Here is a 27,387-nt window from a genome sequence, read left to right on the forward strand (position 1 = left end):
CTATATATATACATATATGTGTGTGTGTATGTGCACACACATGTACATATGTACGTGTGCATGTAGTGCTATATGAATGAATGAACATCACTTATTAAGTATAAGCTTACTATATTCATTATGCTGAGTATAAGATATATACAAATATAAAAGACAATCCCTGACCTCAAGGGACTTGCGTCCAAATAAGAAAAGGCAACACATTGGGGAAACAGTGGTCAAGGAGAGAAGTTTTAGGTTGAGACATTACAGAGATGCTGAGCACTACCATAAGGCAATTGATCGATGTGTCTTAGCCAAGAATACTATAGTGTAACCTATTTTCAGCTAACATTGCAACAATTAAATCACTGCAGTGCTTTTCCAATATGAACTATGACCACTCCCAAAACAAAACAAAACAAAACTCAGCATAATAGCAAAAATCCAAATTGCTAATGAATGTGTATTGTCCAGATTATGACATGCAAATGGATTGGCAGCCCATTGAGTTTTTCCTCTATTGCATCCGTCTTGAACACATGCTTAGGTTTTACTACAGGTTGCGTTCTGGACAAAATAGGAAAAAAAATTCAACTGGATTTCATTTAAGAAATTATATGTGTGTCTTTTAAATAACACTGTGCTCCTTATTTATATAAAAGCTCATCTTTTAAGCAATGATATCCCCTGGTTATAGTTTATGCTATAATCAACTGAACTAATTGGTCACAAGCATGCAGTAGTAAGGGAAGTACTCCAACTTCCTAGTTTCCTCCTCAAGTAAGTAAACAACCACTAATAAAACACATCTATTCCTCATCTATCCAAAACACACTATGAATATGCAAAAGAATGATGATATACCCAATGCCCTTGAAAATTGGGTCTTAATGAACCTTCCTGTTCAGTGTCACTGGTAAATATTTTGCTGAGTCTACATTTTGTCTGAGATTTCACTGCCATTAGGCTAGCATTACTCTTTCTATTGGTTTTTGTTTAGTGAGCAATGTGCTCAGTGGTGTATGATTTATGTGAAGGCACCATCCTTTTCCTGGTGTCTTGATCTAAGTTATTGTCCAGGCATTCCAACTTAGACAGATGATAAGGCATAGATTGTAAAATCCCCAAAGTTATAAGTCCACCAAAACATAGCCTTGTTCTTTATTCATTGTGTCATGCAGAGTATTCACTGCTTCTAATGAAAATGCTGGCTGTTTTATCAGCTGGAATAGCTTTAGGGCTTGTTTGTATTTTCAATTTTATTATTATCCAAAAATGCATATTTGTTCTTTAGGATTGCCCTGGGTAGCAATTCTTACATATTACTGTTAGGAAACAAATATATCTCTGACTTTCCACCCCCAAAAAATAGGTTTCAGGGATGTAGCTGGAAAAAGCTTTCCACTTCTAGATCACAAGATCTCTGTTCTTATTGGAAGAGTCTTTGAAAATGGAATAATCACCTCCTAGTCTTCCTTCTCAGTATGCTTAAAGCATATCATATGGGAGGAAAAGCAGAGAAGAGGGCATTGACAGAGAAGAATGGCAGATTTGGCTTGAGGAATAGGTTAAAGAAGCAGATTTTTAAATTTTTTTAATCATTGAATCAGTCAATTTTAATAGTTTTGAAGCCATTTACATTCCTCCTAAGAATTTTTCAGTAGATTGATATAGTATTCAAAGTCCACATTAAATGTTCACTCTTTTAGGTTAAGGTCTTCTGAGTTCCGGTGATCCCTGCTGAAATGCAAGCATATACTGTTAGTTTAGGTTCCATTATTAGCTCAGGCATCAAATCTAAAGCTTTCCTCTCCACCATTATTGACTACAGTGAATTGCATATAGCAGGAACTTAATGAATGTACATAAAGATCCATCCCTCAAACTTCTCTTCATTCACAGAAGGATATTTTTTTTTCTGTTCTGAAGGGCTTAGAATATTACTGTGCTGTAAGAAATTATGTGTATGATGAATACAGAGAAGCATGGGAAGATCTAAATGAACTGATACAGAATTAGGTAAGCAAAGGCAAGAAAACAATACATAAAATGACTACAAAGTATAAAGGAAAAGAAAAACCACTCCAAAATCAAATTAAAGTTTCAAAATTATAAAGAACATGCATGGCTTGGAGAAAGAGATATGAGAAGACGTTCACATCTTATCTATTTAAAGAAGTAGGAAGTCCTCAAGTATTGTACTTCGCATGCATCTTCAGATTTTTTCAATGTATTGCTCAACTGTGATGATTTCTAACTTTTTTTTCTTTTTTGTCTTTGAAAACCATAATTATATGGAATGGCTCTTAGGGAAGGGCTGGGTTATCAGAGGAAATTGTGGATCTAAAAATAAATAAATAAATAAAACTTAACAAAAGTTGTATTCCCTAAGGTTAATCCTTCTATGTAGATTATTGATCTGATTTCCATCTTCCTAAAGGGAGATACTCCAAGCATCATCCTGTCTTCCTTATTCATCTTTAAACTCTTTCTCATCTCTCATTTCTTTCTATCTTCCTACAAACATAGTTTTCCTCACCTTAATTTTTTTTTTCTTCTGTGACACACTCTGTCTAGTATTATTATTACAACAAACCTGCTAATTTCTTGAAAAGTTGTCAGTGCCTAACAATTTCACTAACTGTAACCATTTAATCTCTTCCCCAGTCCTTGGAAATTGGACTGGTCCCCTCCCCTCCCTATTAAAATTTCTTTCAAATCTTAGTTCAGTCCCTTATCCTCTCCTGCCTACATGATTATAATGGCCTGATAATATATTTCTCTGCCTCAGATCTTGCCACACCCCAGGCCATCTTCCAAGCAGTTTCTAAAGAGATTTCCCCAAGGACAAATCTGGCAATGGAAGTCCTCTGTAAAATCAGCTTTAGTGACTCTAGGAAAAAAAACAAATTTCTTTGTTCATCTTTTATAGTTCTGCATAATGCGATCCTAATATTTCTTTGCATCACCATTGTACTTAATTCACCTTCTCATACTCCCTGATGGAGCCAACTGGTCTTCTATTTGTTTCTCACACACAGCACATTGTCTCCCTTCTCTGTGGCTTTATTACAGTGACCATCTGCCACCTATGCAATGCATTCCCTCCTTATTCCTGTCTTGTAACTAGTAACTTGGGGAAACAAGAGTGCATCCAGGGGAAAGCTGTTCTTCAATTGGTCCTTGAAGTAGGATAGGGACTTTAGGAGAAAGAGATGAGGATGGGAAGTGTTCAAGTCATAGGGAATAGCCTAATGGAGGTGAAAGGTGAGTTGTTTTAATCTGGAGATGAGTTATTAGTCCATTTTAACTAGAACGTATAGCTCATGTCAGAGTATAATAGAAAATTACTAAAAAGGTAGACCCTAAATGCTCCAGATTCTCAACTGAGGAGTTAATATTTTATGCTAGATGGAAAGTCATTGAAGATTTCTTCATATGGAGTAACGTGGTCATATCTGATCATTAAAGATATTACCTTAGTATCTGTGTGAAAAATGAATTAGAGAGGTGGAAGACTTGAAATACAGACCAATTGGGAGGCCATTAAAATAGTTCAGATGAGAATGTGAATTTTGTTCTGTATTAAACTCATATTTGATTCAAGGATTTATTAGAAGGCAAGAAAGGAGGGAAAGAATCAAGAAAAAAGAGGGATAGAAAGAGAAACTATTATGTTTACTGTGTGCCAGGTACCATACTAAGTACTTTGCCAATATTAACACATTTTATCCTCACAATAATCTTGGAAGGAAGGTGCTGTTATCAGCCCCATTTTATAGCAGACAGAACTGAGTCAATGACAGTTTAACTGACATGCTCAGCGTCACATAGCTCGTACGTGTTTGATGTGAAATTTGAACTCAGATCTTGCTGATTTCAGGTTCAAAGCTCTATCCTCTGCAATGCCTCACCTCTACTGTGATAGGGTTTCAGCAAACTTTCCAGTTCTGTTCTTACAGAGGGACACAGTAGTAAGTGGGTGAAAAAATAAACTTAAGATACACTCTAGGGGATGCTAAGTGGTACAGTGGATAGAGAACAGGCCTTGGAGTCAGGAGGACCTGAGTTCAAATTTAACATCAGACACATAACACTGACTGTATGACTCTGGGCAAGTCACTTAGCCCCAGTTGCTCTCACAAAAAAAAAAAAAAAAGGATACACTCTAGACTAAAGTATGAGATATGGGATCATTTAACATTGAACATTTATTGAGGAACTCTTTATGTGTCATGCTATGTGTACACTAAGTTGCTGTATTAGGCACCGAGGATACAAATGTGAAAGCAAAACTGCCTGTTCGCCTTTGACCAGGCAATACTACTTCTAGGTCTGTATCCCAAAGAAATCATACAAATGGGAAAATGATCCACATGTACAAAAATATTTATAGCAGTTCTTTTTGTGGTGGCAAACAAACTAGGAATTGAGGGGATGCCCATCAATTAGGGAATGAACAGGTTGTGGTATATGAATGTAATGGAATACTATTGTGCTATACGAAATGGTGAGCAGTGCAGACTTCAGAAAAAACCTGGGAAGACTTGAATGAACTGATGCTGAGTGAAGGGAGCAGAACCAGGAGAACATTGTACACAGTAACAGTCACAATATGTGATGACTAACTTTGATAGACTTATCTCTTCTTAGCAATGCAAGGATCCAAGACGACTCTGAGGGAAAATGCTGCCCATATCCAGAAAAAGAACTATGGAGATTGCAGATTGAAGTATATTATTTGCTCTCTCTCTCTCTCTCTCTCTCTCTCTCTCTCTCTCTCTCTCTCTCTCTCTCTCCTCTCTCTGTTTCTCTTTCTTCTTCTTTCTCTTTCTCGTTCTCCCTCTCTTTGTTTCTTCTTTCTCATGGTTTCTCCCATTGATTCTAATTCTTTTTTTTAAACATGACTAATATGAAAATAGGTTTAATATGAATATATATGTAGAGCATATATCAAGTTGCAAGCCATCTTGGGGTAGGGGGATGGGAGATATGGGAAGAAAATTTAGAACTCAAAATCTTACGGAAGGGAATGTTGAAAACTAAAAATAAATATTTTTTTAAAGAAAACTGAAAATAAATTAATTTAAAATAACTGCCCCTACCCACAAGGAGCTTACATTCCTCTGTAGGGGACAGGACATGACATATCCACAGTTAAATGTAGCACTATAGGTTCTGGAGTCCATATCCTAATTCCTACTTGCTTTGGTGGTTCAGACTCTCAGAGTAAGCCTGGCTATATTTCCACTCAGGTTCTAAGGGTAACCTCTAAGAGTTGGGGTATCTTTCTATTGCTCTTGGCAATAGAAAACCAGTGTTTTCTCCCCAGAATCAATCCTCAGTTATGTTTAGTGTCTCCTCTATATCATTGGTTGACTCACTGGTTTCCCACTAGAATTTAATCAATTAATAGTAATTTGGTTTTATGAATGGATATTTACTGAGATGATAAAAGAAGAACCACAGTGTGTACATGCAAACACACATATGTTGAAATGTAGGTATGCTCACCCCTCTTTCACTTTGGTTCTTGAGAAGAGCAGGCTCACACATAAAAATGGTTGCTACAAACCATTCCCCCGCCACTTCATGTCTAAATGTGGCATAGCAGCTGGCTAAGTTGCTTCCTCTCTGTAGAATATGTTTGATCCCCCAATTCATCCACATGGCTCAGCTATCAGCTAACACTGGAATGGACTTCACTTCCTTGACACTTCATGTTCCTCTGACCTTTTTAAATCCATGAGATCAAAGCCTAGTCTGTTCCATCTCTAATTTCCCTTTATCAAAGTCAGGAAATAATAGATCAACCAGATATAGAAACAAGAGCAAAGTTCTATACTCTTGGCTTCATATCAACCTTGGCAGGGAGAACAGGCCCCTGGTGCTGTCTTTCTTTTTAGAAACTTACCTGTCCTTCTTACTTAGGGGAGGTGGTGGGAAAGATGGTCAGGGACTTGTTTTTTTGCACGTCTATTTCTGCCTAATCAGACAATCAAAAGGCTACATAAAGAAGGGGACAAGAAGCAATCACAGAATATTTTTGAAGTGTAGAGTAGTGATCTTCCTTCCACATGCCTTAAAATAGGATGACCAAGCAATCATTATAGGGATTACATTGCAGACAGGGCAAGCTGCAAATTCTCCTAAGGACTGCATGCATTTACTGTATGTAAATGCATATAAACATTATTGTTATTAAATAATTATTACTTAGCTATTATCAAAATAATGAGCAGAATAAGCAGTTTCTACAGGGACCACCTAAAGTAACACATTGCTTTTCTCTAAAGGCATAGTCAACACATTTAGCTAATAACATGCTACTTTTATGCTAATTTAGCTAGAAGCTGAAACTTATTTTGCTTCCTAAGTTGATGTATTTCTTTTCATATTGCTAAGATTCTATATTTTTGTTCCAAAAGCTTATGAAGCAAAGACTCAGAAATAAAAATGTCTATCTGTACTTTTCATAGGGCATTACAAAATGACTTTAAATATTGTAAATAGCTTTTTCCATCATCAAGAATGTTAAGGAAAGTTAAGAGGAAAAAATGTCCTGATGGCTTTTAAGGATTTAGGGGAGGAAAAATACTAGCATTTTAAAATCAAATTCTATAAAAATGCTGACTTAGTTCTAAAATCATTTTCTATACTTATCTACCAAGTCTCTCCTTGCCGGGCCAGAAATTGTATGATGAGCTTTATAAGAACTGTGAAAATAAATCTAGGAATTTTTTAAGCTAACAAATCTTTGCCACAAAAGCACTTTCTAGAGGGAAAACTATAAGAATAAAAGAATCACTATATTGACAGTTTCTGTCTTTTCACGGCCAAATGAAAGTATATGTAATTAAGATCTGAATAACTTTAGCAGTATAAAGTATTGTCTTAATTTATCAGTCTGACTTTTTCTTGAAGCTGCACTATTTCTTTGATTCCTCCACCATTCCCACAATGATAGTATTAGTGCTGAGTCTAAACTAAAAAAAAAAGTGTTCTGTTATTATGACCAAAAAGTGGCTTCTTGCAAAGATAAAACTATTATTTTACCTGGAGCAAAACAGGCACAAGGAGGGTGAGGTAGGAGGTGTTGGTAACACTGAAAAAGAGCAGGCTGATAGGGTGGAAGGACAAGGTCTCACAAATGACAGATGCAGTTGTGCTGGGAGTTGGAGCAGTGTGTCCCCTAGAAAACTTGGCCCTTTCCACCAAAGGCACAGTGGGGAAAGATAGGCCCTGGGAAAGGGGCCTGATGAGTGATCCTGAGAGTGGCCTCCACTGGTTGATTGTACTCTGCAGCAGTATGAGCCAAATGAAGACCCTGAAGGGAGCCCCAGGGATTTCCCACAGGGAGGAAACATATTTTCCTCATGTGTCAGCACTTTGGGGCAAAGAACTCTCAGCCCTTAGGTGATTGTAGCTCTGCCTAACTGTAAATAACACAATATAGTATGATCTCACAAAGTTCATTACCTTATAGATGTGGTCCCTAACTTCTTGGGATTTAGAATCTAAGAAAAATGCATTGGTATAATAATCTAGACCAGAATATCTCCAAGGTCCACTTTAAATCTTGCATTCTATAATTGTGTGCTGTATATACTGAGAATACAATAGTAAGAATGAATCCCTTTATGTGACTTGATTATTCTCAATTGAAGAGGTCTAGGAGAATGAGCCGAAAGGTATGTCCTTTAGATTTGAAATTAAGTAGGTCTCTGCACTTATATACAGATACCTGGACTTCTGGAGGAAAAAAAAAACTGTTGTTAGAATTGAAACAGAGGTACCCTTCTAGAATTACTGTCCCTTTCCCAGTCTGCTAATCTTGCCCATCCTTTATGTCTCTCTTTAAGTTCCACCAGTCTCATGAAAGCTATACAGATCTTTTTCTTCTCTGCATAGTTATAACCTCATAGCAAATAATCTATCACTTTACATGCTGACTCTTAACTTATCTTTAGTTATTTTGTGGGCATAAATATGTCTTTGTGAGTAGTCTCTTAGAGTAATGATGATATGGACTTTTTACTGCTTTCATTTTTTCCCTACTGCCAAGTTCATTGTTGGGCTCACATTTTGACTGAGTCTTTTCTCCAGGCAAGGTCTGGCTAACAAGAAGCTCCCAGTGTGTGCACTTTTAATAATGTTAATGTTCAGTTAGCTTTTAGTATTATATTATAGCTTAGTTAGCTTCTTATATTGAAAGAGAATGTGCAATAGAACTCTTGGCTGGATTTGGGACTTCACATTTCAACAGTATTTATTACTGTTAGCTAAAACTAGTTCATGGTAACTTAAAGGTTTGAAGGCTGTTTGCTGTGAGTCTTCACTGATTTTTAGTATCTTTATAGTTGTGGGTACTAGCCCCTTCTTTCAGTTTCTGTGAACTGCATCTGTTTAACTGGGATTTTTCTATCATGCTGAGAAATCTTTCCTGAGGATCTGTTAGGGGTCAATTTTTCAGGATACATAGAGATCATATTTTTTCAAATTACTCATTCAGTGGTCATTAACTGGTCACCAGCTACACATTGTGTTGACATATCTTGCCAGCTGTGCTTATCTTAAGAAAGAGACTTGATGGAAATAGATCCCTGGTGTAGAATGGTAGTGAGGCTGTACTGTCTGGAAAAATCACTTGTGTAGTATCTGGGATTCTTAATGGAGATTCTCAGAAGTCAATTGGGCTTCTGGGTAGCATAAATGAATTTAAACAGAAAGAAATAGCCTACCTTTGGCCAAATATCAAATACGTAAAGCCAAAATTACCAAGTTCTGACTCTTCTTCGTGGAGTCTTAATGAGTTGTCAACTCAGGCTAGAGGGCTGAAAGACCTTGACCTCCTTCATTTCCTATTTCTTTCCAAAAGCAAATGAGGATTAGATGAAGAAAAACTGATCCTTTGCCCCAAACTTTACACCCTTTCCTCCTGGAGTTCCTCTGAGAAACATCCATTCCTTGTGGATGCTTTGGCCCTGTTGCTTGCTGGCATAGAAACATGAATATCATCCCTCTCCTCATTTCTGCTAAGGAGCCATTATTAGAACCATGAAGAGGTAGGGCAAAATATGCAATACATCCCTTTATTTACCCACTAACCTTATTATAAATAAGATTTAAAAAGGTAGCCTTGAAGAAGTCAGTCACAAATAGGCAGAAAAATATGATTTGATCTTATATGTACATTTTGATATTTTTTCTTTGTTTATTTGGTTTAAAATGTTAGCATTTTTAATATTAATTATTTTACATCATTTTTACATTTTTATTGATGCCTTTTATTTGTTATATCATCATACTTTTCACCATTCTTCTCTCTCCAATGTAACAGTTTTAAGATAAAAAAAGAAAAAGAAGAAAGAGAAACAGAATAACTAACCAATAAAATGGAAAAAAGTCTGAAAATATGTACAGTGTGTAAAATTTATGGACCTTCTATCTTTGTAAAAGGGTGGTTGGGAGGGTTTTCTAATATCTCCTCTTTAGATCCTATCTTTTCCTTATAATGTTGCCACATTCACTTTTGATTTTTTTTGTTCTTAAGTGTGGCTTTTCGTTCCAATTATATTGTTGTAATTGTTGTACATAGGCCAACTAGGTGGCGCAGTGGATTGATTGCTGGGCATGGAGTCAGGAAGTGACTGAATACAAATCTTCTTTAGTTCAAATCTGGCCTGAGATACTTAGTAGCTGTGTGACCCTGGGCATGTCACTTAACCCTGTTTGCCTCCCTTTCCCCATCTGTAAAATGAGCTGGAGAAGGAAATGGCAAATCACTGCAGTATCTTTGCCAAGAAAACCCCAAATGGTGTTATGAAGAGGTGGAGACAACTGAAACAACTGAGCAACAATAACAAAGGTATATGTTGTTTTCTTGGCTGTGTCTGCTTAGATCTTCATCAGCTGATATAGATATTTCCATATTTCTCTGTATTCATCACATTCACGATTTTATAGTACAGTAATATTTTATTATATACCACATTTTGTTTAGCCATTCCTTAGCTGGTGAACATTTAATTTGTTTCTTTTTTTTTTTTTTGCAACCACAGTAAGTGTTGCTACATATATTCCAGTGTATATAGGGATTTCTTCCTATTAGTGGCCTTCATTGATGGACCTCAGGTGCCATCTAGTTTACCTCCTTTATTTTATAAATTAGTAAATGAAATCCAATTATTTATTAAATAAACTATTATTATTATTATTAAATAAACTAAATAATCTCTGGGAGCTAAGTGATTTGCCATAATGTCACATGTGTAATAAGTCCAGTATTGGACTCTATGGATCGAAGAGTATGGACATTTAGTTACTGTATTTATAAGATCCAAGTTGGTTTCTAAAAAGGTTTTACCAATTCCCATTGCCATCAACAATACACTAGTGTGTCTTCCCACAACTCTTCCAAAGTTGACTGTTGTCGTATTTTGTCATCTGCCAATTTCCAGGAGTTAAAGTAAAAGCTCAGCATTGTTTTGACTTGCATTTCCTGAAACCAAATGACAACAGCCAATGTTGGAAGAGTTGTGGGAAAATAGATACGTTGGTACACTTATTGGTAGAGATAAGAATTGGCACAACTATTTTGGGAAAGATTTTAAAATTACACAAATAAAATAACTAAAATATATGTTTGCATTACTTACAACATTCTTTCACGTGGTTGTTATTAGTCTGCAATTCTTTTGAAAATTTCATATCTTTTGAGCATTTGCTACTAGGGAATGACTTTCATTTGCATTATTATTAAGAAGATTCAAAAGTCTCACTTTTGTGAATGACTGGTTTGTAGAAAATATGGACTAAGTCCTCAAGAGTTAGAGAGGTGAGAAGGGGAAGCTTATTTTACTTCAACATATTGTCTTTAGGACCCTCAAAAAATATGAATATAATTTTGTGGGTTTTTTTCTTTGTATTTGTATTTACCAAATTACTGCACTCCCGAGCACATTGATTGGAGGATTGAGCCAAACCCAGAGAAAGATTAAGGCTTTTCATATCCCATGTTGTCTGCAAGCCTCACTGTAATATGTTTGCCTAGTTACATCACAGGAGCATTGGTCAAGACCAGAGACTACCGTATTATTTGCTGTTGAATTCAGGTATGGACCAATTCAGGCATGGGCCAATCTCAATGAATTTATTTGGTGATGATTAGGAGTTATTTACTGAGTACACATGTCTGGTCTGATCTATTTTATTACCAGATAGTGGTACCCCTCCCTTTTCATCTGTCCATTACAAGATAATATATTGGGACCTCAGCCCCTTTAATTTATAAATGAATAAACTAAGGCCTGCAGCGGTTAAGTGGTTTGTCCCAGGGTCACCTGTGAAGTAAACATTATAGAGTAAACATAGATCCAGAAATGACTTTGACTACCCATAATTCAGAAAAGCTTTACTAAATAAAATTTGGCTTTTTAACTTGCATTATTTTCATTTCCAACCTGTATATGCTATATGGGACATAATCATCCAGGCCTTATTCCTCTGAATTTGTCATAAAGCCCATGTTGTAGGAAAGGGTCCACAGCAAGCCTTCAGGTGCCCATGACTCTGTCTCTGTATTCATTTACCCTTACTTCTCCTGTCAGGTAGTCCAAATAGTCCATCTTATCACATGTCCCTTTATCTTTCCTTTCTTTTTCTTTCCTCTCCTCTTCCCTCCTCTGCTCTTCTTGTCAAAAATTGTGCACTCATAGTCAACTAAGCTGCTGAGTGAATTTCTGAAACACGTACTCACCATGATCCCTGCCTCTTCACATGCTGAGACACAGCACCCAAGCAAGCTTTCACCATCTAAAAGCTTCAGAAACTAGGACTCTAACCAAATTTAAAAAAAAATCTCTCCCTAGGCAGCACACAGATTTGCATTCAGAGTGTCACATTCTTTGAACCTGTTTCCCAGAATCCAGCGCAAATTACACTTGAGACAAGCAGATGTCCCAGCTTTTGTTTTTCTCCTTGGACAATAAATATATTGTGTATGTGGGGATTAGGGTGAAAGGACTAATAGCCAGGTCCTATCCCTTAGCATGCAGCATTATGTTCAGAAAAGTAAAGGGGTACCAAGGAAGTCCTGCCTCACAGGCCTTCAAAAGCCAGGTGTCAGCCTCACCTTGGGTCACTTCTGCAACTGCCTTTCTTGGCCCTAAGGGCTCAGCCTCTATAGCCCAGGCTCACTTAGGTCACTCTCAAAATTCACACTGCCCTTTCAGCTGCTGTGCTTAGGGTACCTAGGTAGGTTCCAACTACCTTAAGCAATCTGGCTACTTTCTGACACCCATCTATGCCCTCCTTCCCCCCACTCCTTCAGAACTGTCATGAAGTACTTGCTTTTATGAATCAGGAAGTGGGGAGCAGTGAGAAAGGCATATTTCTTTGGAAGGAGTATCTCCTGAGGTTACCTTCCTAAGCAGCTTTCTAAGCTTAAGACACTTGTTTATTTAAATCAGTGAGTGTGTTTCCTACAGAGAGCCTTTAAATTTTCTGTTTTGTAGAGCTTAAACTCTTATCTCTATTGATTAACTTTGAAGGCTATTCTGGATATTGCTGGAGGACATTTAGTTCCTAAAGGAGAGTTTATCTGGTTATTCCAGAGCGGCAGATTATTCAGAAAAATTCCAAACAATTAGAGAAGTTAAAGAATGGAATAATGAAAGTCTTAAAAATTCCCATCAATGAAATATCCAATCACAAATCCAAAAGACTGATGACAAAAGGCTTCTTCCTGTCTTTTGGCTGAAAGATGGTGGAGTGTGGGTACAGACAGAGTCAAACATATTTGTCTTGTCTTTCTGCTTTATTTATTACAAGAGAAGTGTTTTTTTTGGTGGGCTGGTGAGAATAATGATAGATACAAGAAAAAAAGAAAATAAAGAAAAGAATGCCTATGAAATATATTTTAAGTATCTAGAAGAAAGTAGAAGGAAGTTCAGAAGGCAACTCAGATAAGCAGGAAAGTACTGGTACCACCATATTAAATTTTATCTTTTTTTTTTTAAAGAAACAATCTAAATGTAATTATAGATTCACAGTTGCAAATATACTACTTTTCAGTTTTTCTTTGCTGATTGCCAGTTTCATAATAAGAAAGCAAAGGCGGGACATGGCTTGGGTTGACTTGTGAGGTGGTGGGTGCCCCTCACTGGGAATCTTCAAGCAGCAGTTGACTAGATGGCTTCTGAGGTGGCTTCCAAATCTTGGCTCCTGTTATTTGGGGGATCCATTCTAGTGCACCAAAATGGATTACCCGTCTCAATTCCACTCGGAAATTAGGTGATTGAATGACCCTTCCCTTTGTGGGTGGTCTTTGTGGATTTATTCACATGGGACTCAGAATTGGAGAAAGATGAATCATCAATCAGATCCTTAGCTCTCAGCCTTCTATTTTACATATAAGCGAGAGACAGGGATATATTTAAGCAAAAAGAATGTGGTGACTGTTTACATAATTGATTCAAGTGGAAAACTTGAAATGCGTGCTTCAAACAGAACCTATCCAGCCAGAGTCCTTACACAAAGCTTTTCAAACCTCTTTCTTTTGCTAACCTAATATTTCTCAGAAATCTCAACGATATCACCTGTTTCCAGTAGGAAATCAGAAAATACTGATACAATGTAATTCATTTTCTGATTAAGAACCTACTAAAACTACTACTCTCACCAGTGCCGCACACTTTCATGGTACTTTTACATTTATCAACAACTTTTGGATACATTATCTCCTTTGATCCTTATGGTAGCCTTTTAATAATATAAATGCTTATGTATGTACATATGTTAGACTAGGCAACTAAAGCTGAGAGACTGGATTACTTTCTTAAGGTCCTATAGCAACTAAGTAGTTGAACTCAGGAGTTCTACAAAGAAATAATATGGAAATAGTGAACAAGGCTGGCTCAGCTTGAATTCATAAAGGCAGCAATCATCCTTATGTAATCCATTCTTAGTTCATCTTTACATATCTAAAAGCCTGACTTGGTTTAGCACAAGCTTATGTTGAAGTTGTTGATTTTATCATAGAATAATTATTGTGAACAATGCTAGAATGATCTTAATTATTTTCTCTCAGTATGAACAATCTGCAGGAGAGATTTGGACCATGATAAGCAATGTGGGCTCAAAATTAATTCAGAATACTATCATTTTAAGATTCCAGAAAAAAAAATTGGTTTTTAGCTTGGGAAATCATTTGAAAACATCTGAATGCCTGTAACCATTTTTGTATTTCATTCTCTACAATTGACACACACTGGTATTAGCATCAGGAGAAACATCAGTGCAAAAACATTAGATTCCTACTAAGTATATAGCACTGTACTCTAAATTTTTGGAAAGTGTTACAAAAGGACAAAAATGAGATTTCCTACCATGTAAGAATTAAGTACGTAGGGGTGTTTCTTTAAAATGTGCATTCTTCGCCTTACTATATGTTATTTAAAATGCCATTCATCATGTGATTTAGTGTTTATAATCTTGAATGCTTCACAAATAATAATAATAGTAACAATAATAATTATATCTGTCAATCTATCTATATTTAGCAATTCAGTGATATAAAGGCTGATCCAACAGGAAGAAAAACTGTTTCAGAACTAGTAGAATGCACTATCTCTGCCAATACCTTTTGACATTGGAGAAGCTATTTAAACTTGCTGGGTCTTTGTTTAGAATGCATATCTCATTCACTTGTGAGGACCAAATGAAGCTGTATGTATGAAAATGCTCATGAAGTACTTAGTGATAAACAAAAATAATCATCAATACAGGCATGCCTTAATATGGACTTCATTTCTTGTGTCCTTTTTCAAGTCTGATATGGAGGTAAATTAACATGCATAGATAATGCAGAATTTATGAAGTCAGATCTACATTTCTACCTGATAATGATTAACAAAAACGTGGGACTGAAGGAAGTAAGTATGTGTGCATTGCATATATACTTGCTGACAAAGACAAAATTATAATAACTGACAAAAATCATAGTATAGGAGGGGCTTTTGCGAAACCAGGGAATATTTGTAATTCCACATCTTATTCTAATCATTTCTTATAATGCACTGCTTTGTACTTCGCTGCTGAATTGTAAGCTGGTCTGATAGCTCCTGTGGTTCCCTAGCATCCTGCCGTTGTGCCTTTTTGCTTGATATTAGACTCTGGAGTGCCCTTAAAGCTCATCTTTAGTCACTCCCTACTTTCATCCCTCCCATTCACTGCTTCTTTGTTTCTTCTCAATTCAATTTTCTTCCTTTCCCAGTTACTTCCCTGGTGGCTTGGCCTTATTCAGGACTATAGAGGCTATATAAGAGGAAGACAAAGCAGAAGATGAGGATCAAAATTATTTTAAGGGGAATAGAACCATTGAAAATTCATTAAAGCCAACACATAGGGAGAGAGCATCATGGGCAGGAAGTATATTAGAGTTAGCATGCCCAGTGATGTGAATAGCTGAAGGCCTGACCACAAAATCTTACAGCATTCTCTCACTAACTGTCAAGGATTCCAGACTTTAGGGAAATACAAAGATTTGATCATTCTAACTGCAGAGAATAAAGGGACAAATGTGAATTTGTCTTCTTAAGAACAATGTAGACCTTTTTCAGAAATTTTTTTTATGCAATTTTCAGTAATTAACTTCCACAGGCCACTTAAGTCACTACAACAAGCTAGGTACCATTCTAGGTACTAAGGATGCAAAAGTAAAAATCACTGTTTGCCCCTTAGAGGATTCTGTTCTACTCGGGTGGTGATGGTGGACAGCTCTTATGTTGAGAAATAAACACAATATACATAGAATAAGTGCAAAGCAATTTCCATAAAAGAGGAAGAACACTAGCAGTTGTGGGAGGCCAGGATCAGGAGACGCTGGTGTAGTAGGTGGTGTTTAAACTGAATTTTGAAAGTATCTAGGAATTTGAAGGGACTGAAGTAAGGAGTGAAACGCACAACGTTCCAGGTGGGAGGGAGAAGATTACATAAATGGATGGAGGCAGAAGAACTGGTATTTTATATAGGGAATAGCAATTAGATCAGATTGGCTGGAATGTTAGATACATGGGGAAGAATAATGTAAAATAGATCTAAAAAGATAGCTTGGGGACAGATTATGAAGAGTTTTAAAGCAAAACAAATACATTTGCATTTCTTCTCCAGGAGTAATAGGCAGCCACAGCAGCTTGTAGAGTAAAGGAGTGACATGATTGAACTCATTTGGATGCTTTTGGAAAACGACTGTCATTTGTGTGGAGGGTGGTTGGAGGTGGTGGTGGTGTAGAAAAAGATAAAGTAAGGGACTATTACAATAGTCCAAATAAGTGTGATGGGGGCCTAAACTATCATGGTAGTCACATTAACCTCTATTTTTAAAACAGGTACTTGTAGTCTCTTTTATTAGAACATAAGTTCATTAGAGAATATAATTGTTCCATTATTTGTTATTGTAACCCCAGGCTCTAGCACACTATGCAGTCTATAACAGGCAATAAGATGATGCATTACATAGGGTTCTGAGCCTGAAGTCAAGAAGATTTGAGTTCAAATCATACCTTGGGCACTTCCTAGACTGTGTGACCCTTGACACGTCATTCAATCTCTCTTTGCCTCAGTTTCTTCATCCGTATAATAAGAATAATAAGAGCACCTACCCCATAGGGATGTTGTGGGAATCAAATGAAATTCTATTTGTGAAGCCTTTAGCAAAGTGCCAAATGCATAGTAGGTGTCATATGAATGTTAACTATTATTATTTTTTTTACATACTATATATTATTTTATTAAATCGAAGCAAATTGATTCCCAATGTAAACTTCTGATTGTTTCATTTTTTTTTACAATCAATGGATATAAATTTATTTATTCTTAGTTTTCAACATTTACTTCCACAAGATTTTGAGTTCCAAATTTTCACCCCATCTCACCCCACCGCCCACCCCAAGATGGCATGCATTCTGAATACCCCTTCCCCTAGTCTGCCTTCTCTTCTATCTCTCCCCGCCTTCTCTTATCCCCTTCCCCTTCTATTTTCCTGCAGGGCAGGACAGACTTCTCAACCCCATTTCTTTTTCTTATTTCCCATTGCATGTGAAAACTTTTTTAAAATGTGTTTTTAAAACTTTGGGTTCAAATTTTCTCCCTTCCTCCCTCCCACCCACCTCATTGAAAAGGCAAGCAACTCAATATAGGTTATACATGTGCAGTTATGCAAAACACTTCCATAGCAGACATGATGTAAAAAAATAACTCTATTTCCCTTAATCCTATCCTGCCTCCCCCATTTATTCTATTCTTTCTTTTGACCCTGTCCCTCCTCAGAAGTATTTACTTCTGATTACCCCCTTTCCCAATCTGCCCTCCTCTCTATCATCCCCTGCTTCTCTGTCCCCTTCCCCCTATTTTCTGTAGGGTAAGACAGATTTCCACCCAATTGAATGTGTATGTTATTCCCTCCTTAAGCCAAATCCTATGAGAATAAGATTCACTCATTCCCTCTCACCTTCCCCCATTTCCCCTCCACTGTAAGAACCTTTTCTTTTCTGTTTTTTGTGAGATAATTTACCATTCTACCCTCCCTTTCTTCTTCTCCTGTATAATCCTCTCTCATCCCTTAATTTTATTCTCCAGATATGACCCTTAATCTTCAACTCACCCTGTGCCCTCTATCTATCTATCTATCTATCTATCTATCTATCTATCTATCTATCATCTATCTATCTATCTATCTATCTATCTATCTGTCTATCTATCTATCCATCTATCTATCTACATACATATAATTTTTCCCCTCCAACTACCCTAATACTGACAAAGGTCTCATGAGTTATAAATATCATCTTTCCATGCAGGAATGTAAACAGTTCAACCTTAATAAGTCTCTTATGATTTCTCTTTCCTGTTTACCTCTTCATTTCCACTTGAGTCTTGTGTTTGAAAGTCAAATTTTCTATTCAGCTCTGGTCTTTTCATCAAAATGCTTGAAAGTCCTCTATTCACTGAATGACCATTTTTTTCCCTTCAAGGATTATACTCAGTTTTGCTGGGTAGGTGATTCTTGGTTGTAATCCTATCTCCTTTGCCCTCTGGAATATTATATTCCATGTCCTGTGGTCCCTTAATGTAGAAGCTGCTAAATCTTGTGTTATCCTGATTGTGTTTCCACAATAACTTGAATTGGTTCTTTCTGGTAGCTTGTGATATTTTCTCCTTGCCCTGGGAACTCTGGAATTTGGCTACAATATTCCTAGGAGTTTTCCTTTGGGGATCTCTTTCAGGAGGAGATTGGTGGATTCTTCCATTTCTATTTTGACCTCTGGTTCTAAAATATTAAGGGCAGTTTTCCTTGATAATTTCTTGAAAGATGATGTCTAGGCTCTATTTTTGATCATGGCTTTCAGATAGTCCAATAATTTTTAAATTCTCTCTCCTGGATCTATTTTCCAGGTCAGTTGTTTTGCCAATGAGATATTTCACATTGCCTTCTATTTTCCCATTCTTTTGCATTTGTTTTACAGTGTTTTGATTTCTCATAAAGTCACTAGCTTCCCATTATTCTATTTTAATTTTTAAGGAAGTATTTTCTTCAGTAATCTTTTGGACTTCTTTTCCATTAGGCCAATTTTGCTTTTTAGGGCATTCTTCTCCTCATTGGCTTTTTAGACCTCTTTTGCCATTTGGGTTAGGCTATTTTTTAAGGTGTTATTTTCTTCAGTATTTTTTTGGGTCTCCTTTAGCAAACTGTTGACTTGTTTTTCATGCTTTTCTTGCAACACTCTCATTTCTCTTCCCAGTTTTTCCTCTACTTCTCTTACTTGCTTCTCAAAATCCCTTTTGAGCTCTTCTGAGGCCTGGGACTGATTCATATTTTTCTTGGAGGCTTTGAATGTAGAAGCTTTGACTTTGTTGCTTTCTTCTGGTTGTATGTTTTGATCTTCATTTTCACCAAAGTAACATAATATAGTCTGACTCTTTTTGTGCTGCTTGCTCATGATCCCAGCCAATTACTTGAGTTTTAAACTCTTTGTTAAGGTAAGAGTCTGCTTAGAATTTGGAGAATGTAGTGTCCCAAGCTATGGGGTTTTATATAGTTGTTTTCAGAGATACTTGTAGGGACTTGTAAATTTTCAGTTCTTGCAAGGTGGTATGATAAGGGGTGAGGTGTTAACTCCTTTCCTGACCTGTGTTCTAGTCTATTAGTGAACACAAGCATTCCTTGCTGTCCTGGAACTGTGAAGAAGGTTTCCTCTATACTGCTACTACAAGCTCAACCAGACCTTCCTCCTAGGCCCAAGACCTCTGCTCAGAACTGTGACCCAAATCTAAGCATGGGCAAAGCAAGAGATTCCTGCCTCAACACTGGGAAAGAGATCCCTGGTATTTCCCTCTGATCAGTCACACAATTCCCCCTCAGTCTGTGGGCCGGAAGTGCAGAACACAGCCACTGCCCCAGTGCCCTCTCTGTGCTCTATGCTCTGGAGCTGGCTCTGACCTAGCTCCTGTCTCACCACAGAAACAGACTTTTTCCACTGATCTTCTAAGTTGTCTTTGGTGTTTGTGGGTTGAGAGGTCTGGAAACTGCCACAGCTGCCCGAGGTTCAGTCCTCTGAGGCCTGCTCCAGGTTCACTGCATCCTGCAGCCCACACCACACTATGCTTTCCCCAACCCCCAGCACGATATACCTTTCTGATCAACCATTCAGGTTGTCTTGGGCTGGAAATTTGCTTCACTTTGTCTTTTTGTGGGTTCTGTTGCTTTAGAATTTGTTTAGAGTCATTTTTTTATAGGTATTTGGAGGGGTTTGGGGGAGAGCTCAAGCAAGTAACTGCTTTTGTTTGGCCATCTTGGCTCTGCCCCTGTGTTTCCTATTATTAAACTCATATATTGGATATTTGATTAATAGATAAGTATAAAAGATGTTTTAAGATTAAATTAATAAGCTTCCTTGTTCAATTTTTTTCAGTCCTGTCTGACTTTATGATTCTATTTAGAACCCTTAGCAAAGATAATGGAATGGTTTGCTATTTCTTCTCCAGCTCATTTTACCTATGAGGACACTGAGACAAACAGGGTTAAGTGAATTGCCCAGTGTCACACAGCTACTAAGTGTCTGAGGCCAGTGAGTCTTCCTGACTCCAGGCCCAGAGTTCTCTCCACTGTACTGCCTAACTGCCCAAAATAAATCTCCTAGGTAGAAGAAGATTGGTTGGGGAAGAAGTTCATGTAAGACAAGAACTGTTATTCAATATTAGTTCATTCTTTTGCTTTGCAAATCTCTACTTCCAAGTATGGAGGAATGGAACATTCTGTGGTTTCTTTTATCCAAAACTGTATGAGATCTGAATCTTTTTCCAGGTAGGCCAATGGATCTGATCATCCTGTGTATATCCATCTAGAAATGGAGCACCCAGAGGCTTTCCTTTATCCATTAAAATGCCAATGGCTTTTTTTTTTTTTTGGCATTTGTGTTCTTTGAGCTCACCTTCCTAAAGAGACAAATGGAAACAACAAAAAACTCTTGACAAGAATTTGAGGCCTTGAGGAAGCAGGGCCAAGATGGCAGAGTGAAAGCAGTGACTTGCTTGAGTTCTCCCCCAAACCCCTCCAAATACCTATAAAAAAATGACTCTAAACAAATTCTAAAGCAGCAGAACCCACAAAAAGACAAAGTGAAGCAAATTTCCAGCCCAAGACAATCTGGATGATTGATTGGAAAGGTATACCATACAGGGCTGAGAGAGGAGCTCAGTGTGGCATGGGCGCACAGGCCACAGTGAACCTGGAGCAGGCTTCAGAGGACTGAATCTTGGGCAGCTGTGGCAGTTTCCAGACCTCTCAACCCACACACACCAAAGACAACTTAGAAGGTCAGTGGAAAAAGTCTGTTTCTGTGGTGAGACAGGAGCTAGGTCAGAGCCAGTTGCAGAGCACAGAGCACAGGTGCTGGGGCAGTGGCTGTGTTCTGAGCTTAAGGCCCACAGACTGTGAGGGATTCAAGTGGCTGATCAGAGGGGGATTGCAGGGATCTCTTTGCCATTGCTGAGGCAGTAATCACTTGCTTTGCCCATGGTTGGATCTGGGTCACAGTTCTGGGTGGTGGTTCTGGGGCAAGGAGTAGTGCTGGTGTGGTGGAGCTTGTAATGGCAAACCTTCCTCACAGTTCCAGGACAGCAAGGAGTGCTTGTGGTCACTAATAGACCAGAGCACAGGGCAGGAAAGGAGTTAACACCTCACCCCTTATCATACCACTTTGCAAGAACTGAAAATTTACAGGTCCCTACAAGTATCTTTGAAAACAGCTACACAAAACCCCTGAAGCTTGGGATAGTACATTCTCCACATTGGAAACAGACTTTTACCTTAACAAAGAGTTTAAAACTCAAGTAATTGGCTGGGATCATGAGCAAGCAGCACAAAAAGAGTCAGACTATATTATGTTACTTTGGTGAAAATGAAGATCAAAACATACAACCAGAAGAAAGCAACAAAGTCAAAGCTCTACATCAAAGCCTCCAAGAAAAATATGAATCAGTCCCAGGCCTCAGAAGAGCTCAAAAGGGATTTTGAGAAGCAAGTAAGAGAAGTAGAGGAAAAACTGGGAAGAGAAATGAGAGTGATGCAAGAAAAGCATGAAAAACAAGTCAACAGCTTGCTAAAGGAGACCCAAAAAAATACTGAAGAAAATAACACCTTAAAAAATAGCCTAACCCAAATGGCAAAAGAGGTCTAAAAAGCCAATGAGGAGAAGAATGCCCTAAAAAGCAAAATTGGCCTAATGGAAAAGAAGTCCAAAAGATTACTGAAGAAAATACTTCCTTAAAAATTAAATAGAATAATGGAAGCTAGTGACTTTATGAGAAATCAAAACACTGTAAAACAAATGCAAAAGAATGGGAAAATAGAAGGCAATGTGAAATATCTCATTGGCAAAACAACTGACCTGGAAAATAGATCCAGGAGAGAGAATTTAAAAATTATTGGACTATCTGAAAGCCATGATCAAAAATAGAGCCTAGACATCATCTTTCAAGAAATTATCAAGGAAAACTGCCCTAATATTTTAGAACCAGAGGTCAAAATAGAAATGGGAAGAATCCACCAATCTCCTCCTGAAAGAGATCCCCAAAGGAAAACTCCTAGGAATATTGTAGCCAAATTCCAGAGTTCCCAGGGCAAGGAGAAAATATCACAAGCTGCCAGAAAGAACCAATTCAAGTTATTGTGGAAACACAATCAGGATAACACAAGATTTAGCAGCTTCTACATTAAGGGACCACAGGACATGGAATATAATATTCCAGAGGGCAAAGGAGATAGGATTACAACCAAGAATCACCTACCCAGCAAAACTGAGTATAATCCTTGAAGGGAAAAAAATGGTCATTCAGTGATATAGAGGACTTTCCAGCATTTTTGATGAAAAGACCAGAGCTGAATAGAAAATTTGACTTCCAAACACAAGACTCAAGTGGAAGATGAAGAGGTAAACAGGAAAGAGAAATCATAAGAGACTTATTAAGGTTGAACTGTTTACATTCCTGCATGTAAAGATGATATTTATAACTCATGAGACCTTTGTCAGTATTAGCATAGTTGGAGGGGGAAAAATTATATGTATGTAGATAGATAGATGGATAGATAGATAGACAGATAGATAGATAGATAGATAGATAGATAGATAGATAGATAGATAGATAGATAGAGGGCACAGGGTGAGTTGAAGATTAAAGGGTCATATCTGGAGAATAAAACTAAGGGATGAGAGAGGATTATACAAGGAGAAGAAGAAAGGGAGGGGTAAAATATGGTAAATTATCTCACAAAAAAACAGAAAAGAAAAGGTTCTTACAGTGGAGGGGAAATGGGGGAAGGTGAGAGGGAATGAGTGAATCTTATTCTCATAGGATTTGGCTTAAGGAGGGAATAACATACACATTCAGTTGGGTGTGGAAATCTGTTTTACCCTACAAGAAAATAGGCCGGGAAGGGGACAGGAGAGCAGGGGGAATGATAGAGAGGAGGGCAGATTGGGAAAGGGGGTAATCAGAAGTAAATACTTCTGAGGAGGGACAGGGTCAAAAGAAAGAATAGAATAAATGGGGGAGGCAGGATAGGATTAAGGGAAATAGAGTTATTTTTTTACATCATGTCTGCTATGGAAGTGTTTTGCATAACTGCACATGTATAACCTATATTGAGTTGCTTGCCTTTTCAATGAAGGTGGGTGAGGAGGGAGGAAGGGAGAAAATTTGTAACCCAAAGTTTTAAAAACACACGTTTTAAAAGAAGTTTTCACATGCAATTGGGAAATAAGAAAAAAGAAATGGGGTTGAGAAGTCTGTCCTGCCCTGCAGGAAAATAGAAGGGGAAGGGGATAAGAGAAGAGGGGAGAGACATAGAAGAGAGGGCAGACTAGGGGAAGGGGTATTCAGAATTCATACAATCTTGGGGTGGGGGGTGTGGTGAGATGGGGTGAAAATTTGGAACTTAACCTTATGGAAGTAGATGTTGAAAAAAAAAAAAAAGAAAAAAGAATTTGATTATAACATCCACCCATGTCAGCATGTATACATAGTTAAGACTGAACCTAATCTATAGGCTTCCTGTCATCATGACTACAGTGTCTTGGTTTCCTTCCCTTGGCACATCTGAATAGTGAATCAAATGTAGGAGTGTTTATATGTGTGCGTTTCATCAAAATGTTGATAGATTCATCTGTGGGGTGGGGGGAGAATTTTCTTATGGTACTCAGAGATAAAGTCAAATAATAATAAAATCAAATTGGGCATATTCCTAATTCAGTATTTTTGCAGTTATAATGACTTAAGGAAATCATTATTTTGAATAAAAATGCTTATTAAATGGTACATTTATATGGCCAAACTGTCTCATATCTACACCTTTAAGTAACATCATTTCACCATAGCTGAAGCTGTCAGCATTTCTGTGTAAAACAGTTTGTATGACTAATTAAAATGTGATTCCAAAGTCTATTTGTTATGACTTCTATTATTTCTTGTAGTGCATTGAAATAACACGTTTATGGGTTTTGCAAGCTCATCTAATTTGATATTTCTCTAGTAACCCAAATGTCCTCATCGAACAACAGCTGCCCTTGGAATGCTGATTTTTTTTTATAAGGCCAGTTAAATTTTAACTAATTGTAACCGTGTTATTTTATTCTGACTGGGTACATGAGCCTTTCCAATGGTGAAATTGGAATTGTTATATGCAAGTGGTTATTAATTTGTTCTGAGTACAAAAGATGCAATTACTCATCTAAAAATAAAATGCTTGGAGTTTGGGGGAAGCAGTGAATGGAACAAGTCCTTATAATTTGATAATCTTGATTTCAGTTTTCCTTGAAAATGCTCTGAATGACATTTAGAGGCCAAATGTGAACATATGTGGCCCCGTGGCCAAGTGATTCAAAAACCCATTATCACTTTTTTTTTTTTAAACATCGTAAAACAAAGCAGAATGATCACTAGTTTTGATAGTAATTATCTGTAAGTTTTCTATTTCGTGGAGGCATAGTCTCCCTTACCAATGCACAGGAAATACTATGTAGTGATTAGGAAGTTCCTTGCTCAAAGGGTTTTAATTTAGTTTGGACAGCAAACACAGTGTGGTGGGAGAAATATAAGGAACACCAAGCTTTTTCTGCACTGCCATGGAGAGAAAACTTTAATAAATTAAACTCCTGATTATTCACATGAATGAATGGAAGCAGAGATACAGATGATCCCTAAAGTGGATAATCCATATCCATTTATATCTGCCTTTGCGCAACAGTGTGACAAGTTTTCAATAACACACATACATAAACAGGCATGTATTCAAGCTTTCCCTCTAAGGTTATCTTCCCTCTGTTCTGAATATAACTTCTACATAGTTGTTTAGGGAATTAGGTGGCACAGTAGATAGAGTGACCATCCTGGAGTTAGGGAGATCAGAGTTCAAATTTGGCCTCTGACCCTTACCAGTTGTGTGACCCTGGGCATATCACGTAACCGTTGTCTGCCTCAGTTTTTTCAGTTGTACAATGTGGGTAATAATAGCATGTACCTGTCAGGGCTATTGAGAGAATCAAAAAAGAAAATAATTGTGTGGTGCTTAGCACAGTGCCTGGCCCATAGTAAACACCATATAAATGTTATTTATTATTAGCTATTATTATTTATATGTTTGCTGTCCCTTTGGAAGGTAAGTTCTGGAAGGTCAGGGGCCATTTTTGCTTTTTCTTTGTTTTCCCAGATCTTAGCATGGTGCATAATAAGGACTTCATAAATACGGATTAATTGATTGACTGTGCCCTACCAAACTTGCCCCGATATCAATTCCCTGAAGCACAGTTTCATCAAAGAAGAAAGGAAGGCAAGGACAATTGACCCCACGAAATCATATAACCCACCCATAGATTATTGAGAATTACTCATATCTATGAAACATCATGGAATTTTTCCTCAAAGAAGATTGGGAAACAGGGCAAATTTGAGGCTAAAATCTCTCAGGTTACTGTTAAAAGAAATCCAATTCCTTGCTTTGTGACTTTAGCAGGCAGTTGGGTAAATTAAGGAGAGGTGAATATGCTATAAGGAAGGGTGCTGGCAAGCCATAGCACATCCAGAAGAGCATGACAAGGAGCTTAAACCATCTGAACACCATGCCATATAGGTTTGGTTGAAGGATAGGAGGAAACAGAGTATTGACGCAATAGTTATCCTCAGTTATTTGAAGGGCTGCCTCATAGCAGAAGAAGGATTACATTTGCTCTGCTAGGCCCCAAAGGACTGAAGCAGAAATTGTAGGGAATTAGATATTTGGTTTTATGTAAATGAAAACCATTCTAAATATTATAGCTATTCAAAAATGAATAGAGCCTCTCCCAGATAGCCTTGGTAGTAACTGCACTCACAGTAGCAGCATATTCCCAGGCACAGGTTTCTGGGCTTCCTGCCTCAAAAGTGAAATAGCAGACACTGGAGGAAGGTCAAAAGCTTCCCAAAGATGTTCCTACCATACCCATTCACCTCACAGACTTTCTGGGTTATGAGACAGGTATGACCCATATTGTTGAAGTGGGCAGGCCTGCTTTAAAAGTGAAAAGGAAGGAAGTGGTTAAGATATTAGGATTGTGAAGATACACTCTGTGGTCATTGTTGGCATTGTGGGTTATGTGCAAATCCCCTCTCCCTGCCCCAAGGCTTCCAAATCTTCAAAACCATCTTTGTGGAGCACATCAGTGATGAAAGTAATGGGTGATTCTATAAGAACTGGCATAAGTCGAAGAAGGCCTTCACAAGCTGCTGCAGGAAGGGGCAGGATGATGATGAGAAGAAGCAGTTGGAGAAATATTTCAAAAGCATGAAGAAATGCTGCCAAGAGATGCAAGTCATTGCCCACACACAAATGTACCTGCTCCCTCTGAGGCAGTAAAAGTGTCACCTAATGGAGATCTAGGTGAATGGTGACAATATGGCTGACAAACTAGACTGGCCTGCGAGAAGCTAGAGCTACATGTGCCCACATCAACTGTGTTTGGCCAGGATGAGAGGATTGACATCATTGGAGCAACCAAAGGAATTGGTACTCAAAAAACTGCACCCCCTCCTCCAAATCTGCCTAAGGCCTGCATAAGGTGGCCTGTATCAGAGGTTGGTATCCTACCCACATGGTATTCTTTGTGGCCCTGGCTGGTCAAAAGGACTACTACTATCATGCTAAGATCAGCAAAAAGATCTACAAAATTGACCAAAGCCGTCAGATCAAGAATGGGAAACTGATGAAAAACAATGCATGTATTGATTACAACCTGTCTATCAAAAACATTAACCCTTTGGGAGGCTTTGTCCACTATGATAAAGTGACCAATGATTTTATCATGATCAAAGGCTATGTCACTGGGGCTAAGAAGTGTGCCCTCACACTGTGAAAGTATGTACTGATGCAGACTAAACATTGTGCCCTGGAGAAGACTGACTTGAAGCTTAGGGACATCACCTCCAAAATTGGCCATGCCTAGAGGAGAGGGATGCTTTCATGGAACTCCTCAAAAAGGGCCATATTGCTAAAGAAGAAGCTGCCTCATCTTTCCAGGTCAACTTAGAGGTGGATTCTCAACAATGATTTTTTTTTTAAAGAGACAAAATCAGGAAACACGCATTTATTAAGCACTCAGTATGTGTGAGACTGTGCTAAAGTAATTTTTTTTATGAAAAGAATTTATTTTTAATATTCTTTTTAAATTTTGGTTTTCCAATTTTCTCTCTTCCACCTCTTCCCCCATCCACTGAGAAGTAATAATATGATATCAATTATACATATGAAGTCAGGTAAAACATATTTCCATATTAATCATTTTTTTAAAAGCAAGAAAAATGAAGAAAATTATACTT

General features: G+C 37.6%; 1 pseudogene; it reads left to right on the top strand.

Annotated features, from left to right (window-relative positions):
- The window catches only part of LOC110211180 (large ribosomal subunit protein uL3 pseudogene), a 44,313-nt pseudogene extending 17,195 nt beyond the window's left edge, over positions 1–27,118 (top strand).
- Positions 27,119–27,387: the final 269 nt, after the last annotated feature.

Source organism: Phascolarctos cinereus, unplaced genomic scaffold (genome assembly GCF_003287225.1).
Source record: "Phascolarctos cinereus isolate Bilbo 61053 unplaced genomic scaffold, phaCin_HiC Scaffold_1;HRSCAF=81, whole genome shotgun sequence".
NCBI lineage: Eukaryota > Metazoa > Chordata > Mammalia > Diprotodontia > Phascolarctidae > Phascolarctos > Phascolarctos cinereus.